Consider the following 16,019-nt stretch of genomic DNA (forward strand, 5'->3'; position numbering starts at 1 on the left):
TCTTACTCTGGCCTCATAGCTACTGTCTTAACTCTTACTCTGGCCTAATAGCTACTGTCTTAACTCTTACTCTGGCCTAATAGCTACTGTCTTAACTCTTACTCTGGCCTAATAGCTACTGTCTTAACACTTACTCTGGCCTCATAGCTACTGTCTTAACTCTTACTCTGGCCTAATAGCTACTGTCTTAACTCTTACTCTGGGCTAATGGTTAAGGTCTTGGACTCTTACTCTGGCCTCATAGCTGCTGTCTTAACTCATACTCTGGCCTCATAGCTACTGTCTTAACTCTTACTCTGGCCTCATAGCTACTGTCTTAACTCTTACTCTGGCCTAATAGCTACTGTCTTAACTCTTACTCTGGCCTAATGGTTAAGGTCTTGGACTCTTACTCTGGCCTCATAGCTACTGTCTCAACTCTTACTCTGGCCTCATAGCTACTGTCTTAACTTTTACTCTGGCCTAATAGCTACTGTCTTAACTCTTACTCTGGCCTCATAGCTACTGTCTTAACTCTTACTCTGGCCTAATGGTTAAGGTCTTGGACTCTTACTCTGGCCTCATATCTACTGTCTTAACTCTTACTCTGGCCTCATAGCTACTGTCTTAACTCTTACTCTGGCCTAATAGCTACTGTCTTAACTCTTACTCTGGCCTAATGGTTAAGGTCTTGGACTCTTACTCTGGCCTCATAGCTACTGTCTTATCTAATACTCTGGCCTCATAGCTACTGTCTTAACTCTTACTCTGGCCTCATAGCTACTGTCTTAACTCTTACTCTGGCCTCATAGCTACTGTCTTATCTAATACTCTGGCCTCATAGCTACTGTCTTAACTCTTACTCTGGCCTCATATCTACTGTCTCAACTCTTGCTCTGGCCTCATAGCTACTGTCTTAACTCTTACTCTGGCCTCATAGCTACTGTCTTAACTCTTACTCTGGCCTAATGGTTAAGGTCTTGGACTCTTACTCTGGCCTCATAGCTACTGTCTTAACTCTTACTCTGCCCTCATAGCTACTGTCTTAACTCTTACTCTGGCCTCATAGCTACTGTCTTAACTCTTACTCTGGCCTAATAGCTACTATCTTAACTCTTACTCTGGCCTCATAGCTACTGTCTTAACTATTACTCTGGCCTAATAGCCACTGTCTTAACTCTTACTCTGGCCTAATGGTTAAGGTCTTGTACTCTCACTCTGGCCTCATAGCTACTGTCTTAACTCTTACTCTGGCCTCATAGCTACTGTCTTAACTCTTACTGTGGCCTCATAGCTACTGTCTTAACTCTTACTCTGGCCTTATGGTTAAGGTCTTGGACTCTTACTATGGCCTCATAGCTACTGTCATAACTCTTACTCTGGCCTCATAGTTACTGTCTTAACTCTTACTCTGGCCTAATGGTTAAGGTCTTGGACTCTTACTCTGGCCTCATAGCTACTGTCTTAACTCTTACTCTGGCCTCATAGCTACTGTCTTAACTCTTACTCTGGCCTAATGGTTAAGGTTTTGGACTCTTACTCTGGACTCATAGCTACTGTCTTAACTAATACTCTGGCCTCATAGCTGCTGTCTTAACTCTTACTCTGGCCTAATAGCTACTGTCTTAACTCTTACTCTGGCCTCATAGCTACTGTCTTAACACTTACTCTGGCCTCATAGCTACTGTCTTAACTCTTACTCTGGCCTAATAGCTACTGTCTTAACACTTACTCTGGCCTCATAGCTACTGTCTTAACTCTTATTCTGGCCTAATAGCTACTGTCTTAACTCTTACTCTGGCCTAATGGTTAAGGTCTTGGACTCTTACTCTGGCCTCATAGCTACTGTCTTAACTCTTACTCTGGCCTCATAGCTACTGTTTTAACTCTTACTCTGGCCTAATAGCTACTGTCTTAACTCTTACTCTGGCCTCATAGCTACTGTCTTAACTCTTACTCTGGCCTAATGGTTAAGGTCTTGGACTCTTACTCTGGCCTCATATCTACTGTCTTAACTCTTACTCTGGCCTCATAGCTACTGTCTTAACTCTTACTCTGGCCTAATAGCTACTGTGTTAACTCTTACTCTGGCCTAATGGTTAAGGTCTTGGACTCTTACTCTGGCCTCATAGCAACTGTCTTAACTAATACTCTGGCCTCATAGCTACTGTCTTAACTCTTAATCTAGCCTCATAGCTACTGTCTTAACTCTTACTCTGGCCTAATAGCTACTGTCTTAACTCTTACTCTGGCCTAATGGTTAAGGTCTTGGACTCTTACTCTGGCCTCATATCTACTGTCTTAACTCTTACTCTGGCCTAATAGCTACTGTCTTAACTCTTACTCTGGCCTAATGGTTAAGGTCTTGGACTCTTACTCTGGCCTCATAGCTAATGTCTTAAGTAATACTCTGGCCTCATAGCTACTGTCTTAACTCTTACTCTGGCCTCATAGCTACTGTCTTAACTCTTACTGTGGCCTAATAGCTACTGTCTTAACTCTTACTCTGGCCTAATGGTTAAGGTCTTGGACTCTTACTCTGGCCTCATAGCTACTGTCTTAACTCTTACTCTGGCCTAATAGCTACTGTCTTAACTCTTACTCTGGCCTAATAGCTACTGTCTTAACTCTTACTCTTGTCTAATAGCTACTGTTTTAACTCTTACTCTGGCCTCATAGCTACTGTCTTAACTCTTACTCTGGCCTAATAGCTACTGTCTTAACTCTTACTCTGGCATTATGGTTAAGGTCTTAGACTCTTACTCTGGCCTCATAGATACTGTCTTAACTCTTACTCTGGCCTAATAGCTACTGTCTTAACTCTTACTCTGGCCTAATGGTTAAGGTCTTGGACTCTTACTCTGCCCTCATAGCTGCTGTCTTAACTCATACTCTGGCCTCATAGCTACTGTCTTAACTCTTACTCTGGCCTCATAGCTACTGTCTTAACTCTTACTCTGGCCTAATAGCTACTCTCTTAACTCTTACTCTGGCCTAATGGTTAAGGTCTTGGACTCTTACTCTGGCCTCATAGCTACTGTCTTAACTCTTACTCTGACCTCATAGCTACTGTCTTAACTCTTACTCTGGCCTAATAGCTACTGTCTTAACTCTTTCTCTGGCCTCATAGCTACTGTCTTAACTCTTACTCTGGCCTCATAGCTACTGTCTTAACTCTTACTCTGGCCTAATGGTTAAGGTCTTGGACTCTTACTCTGGCCTCATATCTACTGTCTCAACTCTTACTCTGGCCTCATAGCTACTGTCTTATCTCTTACTCTGGCCTAATAGCTACTGTCTTAACTCTTACTCTGGCCTAATGGTTAAGGTCTTGGACTCTTACTCTGGCCTTATAGCTACTGTCTTAACTCTTACTCTGGCCTCATAGCTAATGTCTTAACTCTTACTCTGGCCTCATAGCTACTGTCTTAACTCTTACTCTGGCCTCATAGCTACTGTCTTAACTCTTACTCTGGCCTAATGGTTAAGGTCTTGGACTCTTACTCTGGCCTCATAGCTACTGTCTTAACTCATACTCTGGCCTCTTAGCTACTATCTTAACTCTTACTCTGGCCTCATAGCTACTGTCTTAACTCTTACTCTGGCCTAATGGTTAAGGTCTTAGACTCTTACTCTGGCCTCATAGATACTGTCTTAACTCTTACTCTGGCCTAATAGCTACTGTCTTAACTCTTACTCTGGCCTAATGGTTAAGGTCTTGGACTCTTACTCTGGCCTCATGGCTACTGTCTTAACTCATACTCTGGCCTCAGAGCTACTGTCTTAACTCTTACTCTGGCCTAATAGCTACTGTCTTAACTCTTACTCTGGCCTAATGGTTAAGGTCTTGGACTCTTACTCTGGCCTCATAGCTACTGTCTTAACTCTTACTCTGGCCGAATAGCTACTGTCTTAACTCTTACTCTGGCCTAATAGCTACTGTCTTAACTCTTACTCTGGCCTAATGGTTAAGGTCTTGGACTCTTACTCTGGCCTCATAGCTACTGTCTTAACTCTTACTCTGGCCTAATAGCTACTGTCTTAACTCTTACTCTGGCCTCATAGCTACTGTTTTAACTCTTACTCTGGCCTAATAGCTACTGTCCTAACTCTTACTCTGGCCTAATGGTTAAGGTCTTGGACTCTTACTCTGGCCTCATAGCTACTGTCTTAACTCATACTCTGGCCTCATAGCTACTGTCTTAATTCTTACTCTGGCCTCATAGCTACTGTCTTAACTCTTACTCTGGCCTAATAGCTACTGTCTTAACTCTTACTCTGGCCTAATGGTTAAGGTCTTGGACTCTTACTCTGGCCTCAGAGCTACTGTCTTAACTCTTACTCTGGCCTAATAGCTACTGTCTTAACTCTTACTCTTGTCTAATAGCTACTGTTTTAACTCTTACTCTGGCCTAATAGCTACTGTCTTAACTCATACTCTGGCCTAATGGTTAAGGTCTTGGACTCTTACTCTGGCCTCATAGCTACTGTCTTAACTCATACTCTGGCCTCATAGCTACTGTTCTTAACTCATACTCTGGCCTCATAGCTACTGTCTTAACTCTTACTCCAGCCTAATAGCTACTGTCTTAACACTTACTCTGGCCTCATAGCTACTGTCTTAACTAATACTCTGGCCTCATAGCTACTGTCTTAACTCTTAATCTAGCCTCATAGCTACTGTCTTAACTCTTACTCTGGCCTAATAGCTACTGTCTTAACTCTTACTCTGGCCTAATGGTTAAGGTCTTGGACTCTTACTCTGGCCTCATATCTACTGTCTTAACTCTTACTCTGGCCTAATAGCTACTGTCTTAACTCTTACTCTGGCCTAATGGTTAAGGTCTTGGACTCTTACTCTGGCCTCATAGCTAATGTCTTAAGTAATACTCTGGCCTCATAGCTACTGTCTTAACTCTTACTCTGGCCTCATAGCTACTGTCTTAACTCTTACTGTGGCCTAATAGCTACTGTCTTAACTCTTACTCTGGCCTAATGGTTAAGGTCTTGGACTCTTACTCTGGCCTCATAGCTACTGTCTTAACTCTTACTCTGGCCTAATAGCTACTGTCTTAACTCTTACTCTGGCCTAATAGCTACTGTCTTAACTCTTACTCTTGTCTAATAGCTACTGTTTTAACTCTTACTCTGGCCTCATAGCTACTGTCTTAACTCTTACTCTGGCCTAATAGCTACTGTCTTAACTCTTACTCTGGCCTTATGGTTAAGGTCTTAGACTCTTACTCTGGCCTCATAGATACTGTCTTAACTCTTACTCTGGCCTAATAGCTACTGTCTTAACTCTTACTCTGGCCTAATGGTTAAGGTCTTGGACTCTTACTCTGCCCTCATAGCTGCTGTCTTAACTCATACTCTGGCCTCATAGCTACTGTCTTAACTCTTACTCTGGCCTCATAGCTACTGTCTTAACTCTTACTCTGGCCTCATAGCTACTGTCTTAACTCTTACTCTGGCCTAATAGCTTCTGTTGTAACTCTCACTCTGGCCTCATAGCTACTGTCTTAACTCTTACTCTGGCCTAATGGTTAAGGTCTTGGACTCTTACTCTGGCCTCATAGCTACTGTCTTAACTCTTACTCTGACCTCATAGCTACTGTCTTAACTCTTACTCTGGCCTAATAGCTACTGTCTTAACTCTTTCTCTGGCCTCATAGCTACTGTCTTAACTCTTACTCTGGCCTCATAGCTACTGTCTTAACTCTTACTCTGGCCTAATGGTTAAGGTCTTGGACTCTTACTCTGGCCTCATATCTACTGTCTCAACTCTTACTCTGGCCTCATAGCTACTGTCTTAACTCTTACTCTGGCCTAATAGCTACTGTCTTAACTCTTACTCTGGCCTAATGGTTAAGGTCTTGGACTCTTACTCTGGCCTTATAGCTACTGTCTTAACTCTTACTCTGGCCTCATAGCTAATGTCTTAACTCTTACTCTGGCCTCATAGCTACTGTCTTAACTCTTACTCTGGCCTCATAGCTACTGTCTTAACTCTTACTCTGGCCTAATGGTTAAGGTCTTGGACTCTTACTCTGGCCTCATAGCTACTGTCTTAACTCATACTCTGGCCTCTTAGCTACTATCTTAACTCTTACTCTGGCCTCATAGCTACTGTCTTAACTCTTACTCTGGCCTAATGGTTAAGGTCTTAGACTCTTACTCTGGCCTCATAGATACTGTCTTAACTCTTACTCTGGCCTAATAGCTACTGTCTTAACTCTTACTCTGGCCTAATGGTTAAGGTCTTGGACTCTTACTCTGGCCTCATGGCTACTGTCTTAACTCATACTCTGGCCTCATAGCTACTGTCTTAACTCTTACTCTGGCCTCATAGCTACTGTCTTAACTCTTACTCTGGCCTAATAGCTACTGTCTTAACTCTTACTCTGGCCTAATGGTTAAGGTCTTGGACTCTTACTCTGGCCTCATAGCTACTGTCTTAACTCTTACTCTGGCCGAATAGCTACTGTCTTAACTCTTACTCTGGCCTAATAGCTACTGTCTTAACTCTTACTCTGGCCTAATGGTTAAGGTCTTGGACTCTTACTCTGGCCTCATAGCTACTGTCTTAACTCTTACTCTGGCCTAATAGCTACTGTCTTAACTCTTACTCTGGCCTCATAGCTACTGTTTTAACTCTTACTCTGGCCTAATAGCTACTGTCCTAACTCTTACTCTGGCCTAATGGTTAAGGTCTTGGACTCTTACTCTGGCCTCATAGCTACTGTCTTAACTCATACTCTGGCCTCATAGCTACTGTCTTAATTCTTACTCTGGCCTCATAGCTACTGTCTTAACTCTTACTCTGGCCTAATAGCTACTGTCTTAACTCTTACTCTGGCCTAATGGTTAAGGTCTTGGACTCTTACTCTGGCCTCAGAGCTACTGTCTTAACTCTTACTCTGGCCTAATAGCTACTGTCTTAACTCTTACTCTTGTCTAATAGCTACTGTTTTAACTCTTACTCTGGCCTAATAGCTACTGTCTTAACTCATACTCTGGCCTAATGGTTAAGGTCTTGGACTCTTACTCTGGCCTCATAGCTACTGTCTTAACTCATACTCTGGCCTCATAGCTACTGTTCTTAACTCATACTCTGGCCTCATAGCTACTGTCTTAACTCTTACTCCAGCCTAATAGCTACTGTCTTAACACTTACTCTGGCCTCATAGCTACTGTCTTAACTCTTACTCTGGCCTAATAGCTACTGTCTTAACTCTTACTCTGGCCTAATGGTTAAGGTCTTGGACTCTTACTCTGGCCTCATAGCTACTGTCTTAACTCTTACTCTGGCCTCATAGCTACTGTCCTAACTCTTACTCTGGCCTCATAGCTACTGTCTTAACTCTTACTCTGGCCTCATAGCTACTGTCTTAACTCTTACTGTGGCCTCATAGCTACTGTCTTAACTCTTACTCTGGCCTCATAGCTACTGTCCTAACTCTTACTCTGGCCTCATAGCTACTGTCTTAACTCTTACTCTGGCCTAATAGCTACTGTCTTAACTCTTACTCTGGCCTCATAGCTACTGTCTTAACTCTTACTCTGGCCTCATAGCTACTGTCTTAACTCTTACTCTGGCCTCATAGCTGCTGTCTTAACTCATACTCTGGCCTCATAGCTAATGTCTTAACTCTTACTCTGGCCTCATAGCTACTGTCTTAACTCTTACTCTGGCCTAATAGCTACTGTCTTAACTCTTACTCTGGCCTAATGGTTAAGGTCTTGGACTCTTACTCTGGCCTCATAGCTACTGTCTTAACTCTTACTCTGGCCTAATAGCTACTGTCTTAACTCTTACTCTGGCCTCATAGCTACTGTCTTAACTCTTACTCTGGCCTCATAGCTACTGTCTTAACTCTTACTCTGGCCTCATAGCTACTGTCTTAACTCTTACTCTGGCCTAATAGCTACTGTCTTAACTCTTACTCTGGCCTAATGGTTAAGGTCTTGGACTCTTACTCTGGCCTCATGGCTACTGTCTTAACTCATACTCTGGCCTCATAGCTACTGTCTTAACTCTTACTGTGGCCTAATAGCTACTGTCTTAACTCTTACTCTGGCCTAATGGTTAAGGTCTTGGACTCTTACTCTGGCCTCATAGCTACTGTCTTAACTCTTACTCTGGCCTAATGGTTAAGGTCTTGGACTCTTACTCTGGCCTCATAGCTAATGTCTTAACTCTTACTCTGGCCTCATAGCTACTGTCTTAACTCTTACTCTGGCCTAATAGCTACTGTCTTAACTCTTACTCTGGCCTAATGGTTAAGGTCTTGGACTCTTACTCTGGCCTCATAGCTACTGTCTTAACTCTTACTCTGGCCTAATAGCTACTGTCTTAACTCTTACTCTGGCCTCATAGCTACTGTCTTAACTCTTACTCTGGCCTCATAGCTACTGTCTTAACTCTTACTCTGGCCTAATAGCTACTGTCTTAACTCTTACTCTGGCCTCATAGCTACTGTCTTAACTCTTACTCTGGCCTAATAGCTACTGTCTTAACTCTTACTCTGGCCTAATGGTTAAGGTCTTGGACTCTTACTCTGGCCTCATGGCTACTGTCTTAACTCATACTCTGGCCTCATAGCTACTGTCTTAACTCTTACTCTGGCCTCATAGCTACTGTCTTAACTCTTACTCTGGCCTAATAGCTACTGTCTTAACTCTTACTCTGGCCTAATGGTTAAGGTCTTGGACTCTTACTCTGGCCTCATAGCTACTGTCTTAACTCTTACTCTGGCCTAATAGCTACTGTCTTAACTCTTTCTCTGGCCTCATAGCTACTGTCTTAACTCTTACTCTGGCCTCATAGCTACTGTCTTAACTCTTACTCTGGCCTAATAGCTACTGTCTTAACTCTTACTCTGGCCTAATGGTTAAGGTCTTGGACTCTTACTCTGGCCTCATAGCTACTGTCTTAACTCTTACTCTGGCCTCATAGCTACTGTCTTAACTCTTACTCTGGCCTAATAGCTTCTGTTGTAACTCTCACTCTGGCCTCATAGCTACTGTCTTAACTCTTATTCTGGCCTAATGGTTAAGGTCTTGGACTCTTACTCTGGCCTCATAGCTACTGTCTTAACTCTTACTCTGGCCTAATAGCTACTGTCTTAACTCTTACTCTGGCCTAATGGTTAAGGTCTTGGACTCTTACTCTGGCCTCATAGCTACTGTCTTAACTCTTACTCTGGCCTAATAGCTACTGTCTTAACTCTTACTCTGGCCTCATCGCTACTGTCTTAACTCTTACTCTGGCCTCATAGCTACTGTCTTAACTCTTACTCTGGCCTAATGGTTAAGGTCTTGGACTCTTACTCTGGCCTCATATCTACTGTCTTAACTCTTACTCTGGCCTCATAGCTACTGTCTTAACTCTTACTCTGGCCTCATAGCTACTGTCTTAACTCTTACTCTGGGCTAATGGTTAAGGTCTTGGACTCTTACTCTGGCCTCATATCTACTGTCTTAACTCTTACTCTGGCCTAATAGCTACTGTCTTAACTCTTACTCTGGCCTAATGGTTAAGGTCTTGGACTCTTACTCTGGCCTCATAGCTAATGTTTTAAGTAATACTCTGGCCTCATAGCTACTGTCTTAACTCTTACTCTGGCCTCATAGCTACTGTCTTAACTCTTACTGTGGCCTAATAGCTACTGTCTTAACTCTTACTCTGGCCTAATGGTTAAGGTCTTGGACTCTTACTCTGGCCTCATAGCTAATGTCTTAAGTAATACTCTGGCCTCATAGCTACTGTCTTAACTCTTACTCTGGCCTCATAGCTACTGTCTTAACTCTTACTCTGGCCTCATAGCTACTGTCTTAACTCTTACTCTGGTCTAATGGTTAAGGTCTTGGACTCTTACTCTGGCCTAATAGCTACTGTCGTAACTCTTACTCTGGCCTCATAGCTACTGTCTTAACTCTTACTCTGGCCTAATAGCTACTGTCTTAACTCTTACTCTGGCCTAATGGTTAAGGTCTTGGACTCTTACTCTGGCCTCATGGCTACTGTCTTAACTCATACTCTGGCCTCATAGCTACTGTCTTAACTCTTACTCTGGCCTAATAGCTACTGTCTTAACTCTTACTCTGGCCTAATGGTTAAGGTCTTGGACTCTTACTCTGGCCTCATAGCTACTGTCTTAACTCTTACTCTGGCCTCAAAGCTACTGTCTTAACTCTTACTCTGGCCTAATAGCTACTGTCTTAACTCTTACTCTGGCCGAATAGCTACTGTCTTAACTCTTACTCTGGCCTCATAGCTACTGTTTTAACTCTTACTCTGGCCTAATAGCTACTGTCCTAACTCTTACTCTGGCCTAATGGTTAAGGTCTTGGACTCTTACTCTGGCCTCATAGCTACTGTCTTAACTCATACTCTGGCCTCATAGCTACTGTCCTAACTCTTACTCTGGCCTCATAGCTACTGTCTTAACTCTTACTCTGGCCTAATAGCTTCTGTTGTAACTCTCACTCTGGCCTCATAGCTACTGTCTTAACTCTTACTCTGGCCTAATGGTTAAGGTCTTGGACTCTTACTCTGGCCTCATAGCTAATGTCTTAACTCTTACTCTGGCCTCATAGCTACTGTCTTAACTCTTACTCTGGCCTAATAGCTACTGTCTTAACTCTTACTCTGGCCTAATGGTTAAGGTCTTGGACTCTTACTCTGGCCTCATAGCTACTGTCTTAACTCTTACTCTGGCCTAATAGCTACTGTCTTAACTCTTACTCTGGCCTCATAGCTACTGTCTTAACTCTTACTCTGGCCTCATAGCTACTGTCTTAACTCTTACTCTGGCCTAATAGCTACTGTCTTAACTCTTACTCTGGCCTAATGGTTAAGGTCTTGGACTCTTACTCTGGCCTCATAGCTACTGTCTTAACTCTTACTCTGGCCTAATAGCTACTGTCTTAACTCTTACTCTGGCCTCATAGCTACTGTCTTAACTCTTACTCTGGCCTAATAGCTACTGTCTTAACTCTTACTCTGGCCTAATGGTTAAGGTCTTGGACTCTTACTCTGGCCTCATGGCTACTGTCTTAACTCATACTCTGGCCTCATAGCTACTGTCTTAACTCTTACTCTGGCCTCATAGCTACTGTCTTAACTCTTACTCTGGCCTAATAGCTACTGTCTTAACTCTTACTCTGGCCTAATGGTTAAGGTCTTGGACTCTTACTCTGGCCTCATAGCTACTGTCTTAACTCTTACTCTGGCCTAATAGCTACTGTCTTAACTCTTTCTCTGGCCTCATAGCTACTGTCTTAACTCTTACTCTGGCCTCATAGCTACTGTCTTAACTCTTACTCTGGCCTAATAGCTACTGTCTTAACTCTTACTCTGGCCTAATGGTTAAGGTCTTGGACTCTTACTCTGGCCTCATAGCTACTGTCTTAACTCTTACTCTGGCCTCATAGCTACTGTCTTAACTCTTACTCTGGCCTAATAGCTTCTGTTGTAACTCTCACTCTGGCCTCATAGCTACTGTCTTAACTCTTACTCTGGCCTAATGGTTAAGGTCTTGGACTCTTACTCTGGCCTCATAGCTACTGTCTTAACTCTTACTCTGGCCTAATAGCTACTGTCTTAACTCTTACTCTGGCCTAATGGTTAAGGTCTTGGACTCTTACTCTGGCCTCATAGCTACTGTCTTAACTCTTACTCTGGCCTAATAGCTACTGTCTTAACTCTTACTCTGGCCTCATCGCTACTGTCTTAACTCTTACTCTGGCCTCATAGCTACTGTCTTAACTCTTACTCTGGCCTAATGGTTAAGGTCTTGGACTCTTACTCTGGCCTCATATCTACTGTCTTAACTCTTACTCTGGCCTCATAGCTACTGTCTTAACTCTTACTCTGGCCTCATAGCTACTGTCTTAACTCTTACTCTGGGCTAATGGTTAAGGTCTTGGACTCTTACTCTGGCCTCATATCTACTGTCTTAACTCTTACTCTGGCCTAATAGCTACTGTCTTAACTCTTACTCTGGCCTAATGGTTAAGGTCTTGGACTCTTACTCTGGCCTCATAGCTAATGTCTTAAGTAATACTCTGGCCTCATAGCTACTGTCTTAACTCTTACTCTGGCCTCATAGCTACTGTCTTAACTCTTACTGTGGCCTAATAGCTACTGTCTTAACTCTTACTCTGGCCTAATGGTTAAGGTCTTGGACTCTTACTCTGGCCTCATAGCTAATGTCTTAAGTAATACTCTGGCCTCATAGCTACTGTCTTAACTCTTACTCTGGCCTCATAGCTACTGTCTTAACTCTTACTCTGGCCTCATAACTACTGTCTTAACTCTTACTCTGGTCTAATGGTTAAGGTCTTGGACTCTTACTCTGGCCTAATAGCTACTGTCGTAACTCTTACTCTGGCCTCATAGCTACTGTCTTAACTCTTACTCTGGCCTAATAGCTACTGTCTTAACTCTTACTCTGGCCTAATGGTTAAGGTCTTGGACTCTTACTCTGGCCTCATGGCTACTGTCTTAACTCATACTCTGGCCTCATAGCTACTGTCTTAACTCTTACTCTGGCCTAATAGCTACTGTCTTAACTCTTACTCTGGCCTAATGGTTAAGGTCTTGGACTCTTACTCTGGCCTCATAGCTACTGTCTTAACTCTTACTCTGGCCTCATAGCTACTGTCTTAACTCTTACTCTGGCCTAATAGCTACTGTCTTAACTCTTACTCTGGCCTAATGGTTAAGGTCTTGGACTCTTACTCTGGCCTCATAGCTACTGTCTTAACTCTTACTCTGGCCTAATAGCTACTGTCTTAACTCTTACTCTGGCCTCATAGCTACTGTTTTAACTCTTACTCTGGCCTAATAGCTACTGTCCTAACTCTTACTCTGGCCTAATGGTTAAGGTCTTGGACTCTTACTCTGGCCTCATAGCTACTGTCTTAACTCATACTCTGGCCTCATAGCTACTGTCTTAATTCTTACTCTGGCCTCATAGCTACTGTCTTAACTCTTACTCTGGCCTAATAGCTACTGTCTTAACTCTTACTCTGGCCTAATGGTTAAGGTCTTGGACTCTTACTCTGGCCTAATAGCTACTGTCTTAACTCTTACTCTTGTCTAATAGCTACTGTTTTAACTCTTACTCTGGCCTAATAGCTACTGTCTTAACTCTTACTCTGGCCTAATGGTTAAGGTCTTGGACTCTTACTCTGGCCTCATAGCTGCTGTCTTAACTCATACTCTGGCCTCATAGCTACTGTCTTAACTCTTACTCTGGCCTCATAGCTACTGTCTTAACTCTTACTCTGGCCTAATAGCTACTGTCTTAACTCTTACTCTGGCCTAATGGTTAAGGTCTTGGACTCTTACTCTGGCCTCATAGCTACTGTCTTAACTCTTACTCTGGCCTCATAGCTACTGTCTTAACTCTTACTCTGGCCTAATAGCTACTGTCTTAACTCTTACTCTGGCCTAATGGTTAAGGTCTTGGACTCTTACTCTGGCCTCATAGCTGCTGTCTTAACTCATACTCTGGCCTCATAGCTACTGTCTTAACTCTTACTCTGGCCTCATAGCTACTGTCTTAACTCTTACTCTGGCCTAATAGCTACTGTCTTAACTCTTACTCTGGCCTAATGGTTAAGGTCTTGGACTCTTACTCTGGCCTCATAGCTACTGTCTCAACTCTTACTCTGGCCTCATAGCTACTGTCTTAACTCTTACTCTGGCCTAATGGTTAAGGTCTTGGACTCTTACTCTGGCCTCATATCTACTGTCTTAACTCTTACTCTGGCCTAATAGCTACTGTCTTAACTCTTACTCTGGCCTAATGGTTAAGGTCTTGGACTCTTACTCTGGCCTCATAGCTAATGTCTTAAGTAATACTCTGGCCTCATAGCTACTGTCTTAACTCTTACTCTGGCCTAATGGTTAAGGTCTTGGACTCTTACTCTGCCCTCATAGCTGCTGTCTTAACTCTTACTCTGGCCTAATGGTTAAGGTCTTGGACTCTTACTCTGGCCTCATAGCTAATGTCTTAAGTAATACTCTGGCCTCATAGCTACTGTCTTAACTCTTACTCTGGCCTAATGGTTAAGGTCTTGGACTCTTACTCTGCCCTCATAGCTGCTGTCTTAACTCATACTCTGGCCTCATAGCTACTGTCTTAACTCTTACTCTGGCCTCATAGCTACTGTCTTAACTCTTACTCTGGCCTAATAGCTACTCTCTTAACTCTTACTCTGGCCTAATGGTTAAGGTCTTGGACTCTTACTCTGGCCTCATAGCTACTGTCTTAACTCTTACTCTGACCTCATAGCTACTGTCTTAACTCTTACTCTAGCCTAATAGCTACTGTCTTAACTCTTTCTATGGCCTCATAGCTACTGTCTTAACTCTTACTCTGGCCTCATAGCTACTGTCTTAACTCTTACTCTGGCCTAATGGTTAAGGTCTTGGACTCTTACTCTGGCCTCATATCTACTGTCTCAACTCTTACTCTGGCCTCATAGCTACTGTCTTAACTCTTACTCTGGCCTAATAGCTACTGTCTTAACTCTTACTCTGGCCTAATGGTTAAGGTCTTGGACTCTTACTCTGGCCTCATAGCTACTGTCTTAACTCTTACTCTGGCCTCATAGCTAATGTCTTAACTCTTACTCTGGCCTCATAGCTACTGTCTTAACTCTTACTCTGGCCTCATAACTACTGTCTTAACTCTTACTCTGGTCTAATGGTTAAGGTCTTGGACTCTTACTCTGGCCTCATAGCTACTGTCGTAACTCTTACTCTAGCCTCATAGCTACTGTCTTAACTCTTACTCTGGCCTAATAGCTACTGTCGTAACTCTTACTCTGGCCTCATAGCTACTGTCTTAACTCTTACTCTGGCCTAATAGCTACTGTCTTAACTCTTACTCTGGCCTAATGGTTAAGGTCTTGGACTCTTACTCTGGCCTCATGGCTACTGTCTTAACTCATACTCTGGCCTCATAGCTACTGTCTTAACTCTTACTCTGGCCTCATAGCTACTGTCTTAACTCTTACTCTGGCCTCATAGCTACTGTCTTAACTCTTACTCTGGCCTAATGGTTAAGGTCTTGGACTCTTACTCTGGCCTCAGAGCTACTGTCTTAACTCTTACTCTGGCCTAATAGCTACTGTCTTAACTCTTACTCTTGTCTAATAGCTACTGTTTTAACTCTTACTCTGGCCTAATAGCTACTGTCTTAACTCATACTCTGGCCTAATGGTTAAGGTCTTGGACTCTTACTCTGGCCTCATAGCTACTGTCTTAACTCATACTCTGGCCTCATAGCTACTGTTCTTAACTCATACTCTGGCCTCATAGCTACTGTCTTAACTCTTACTCTGGCCTCATAGCTACTGTCTTAACTCTTACTCTGGCCTCATAGCTACTGTCTTAACTCTTACTCTGGTCTAATGGTTAAGGTCTTGGACTCTTACTCTGGCCTCATAGCTACTGTCGTAACTCTTACTCTAGCCTCATAGCTACTGTCTTAACTCTTACTCTGGCCTAATAGCTACTGTCGTAACTCTTACTCTGGCCTCATAGCTACTGTCTTAACTCTTACTCTGGCCTAATGGTTAAGGTCTTGGACTCTTACTCTGGCCTCATGGCTACTGTCTTAACTCATACTCTGGCCTCATAGCTACTGTCTTAACTCTTACTCTGGCCTCATAGCTACTGTCTTAACTCTTACTCTGGTCTAATGGTTAAGGTCTTGGACTCTTACTCTGGCCTCATAGCTACTGTCGTAACTCTTACTCTAGCCTCATAGCTACTGTCTTAACTCTTACTCTGGCCTCATAGCTACTGTCGTAACTCTTACTCTGGCCTAATAGCTACTGTCTTAACTCTTACTCTGGCCTAATGGTTAAGGTCTTGGACTCTTACTCTGGCCTCATGGCTACTGTCTTAACTCATACTCTGGCCTCATAGCTACTGTCTTAACTCTTACTCTGGCCTCATAGCTACTGTCTTAACTCTTACTCTGGCCTAATAGCTACTGTCTTAACTCTTACTCTGG

The sequence above is a fragment of the Triturus cristatus genome, chromosome 8 (assembly GCF_964204655.1).
Source record: "Triturus cristatus chromosome 8, aTriCri1.1, whole genome shotgun sequence".
In the NCBI taxonomy this organism is placed as follows: domain Eukaryota; kingdom Metazoa; phylum Chordata; class Amphibia; order Caudata; family Salamandridae; genus Triturus; species Triturus cristatus.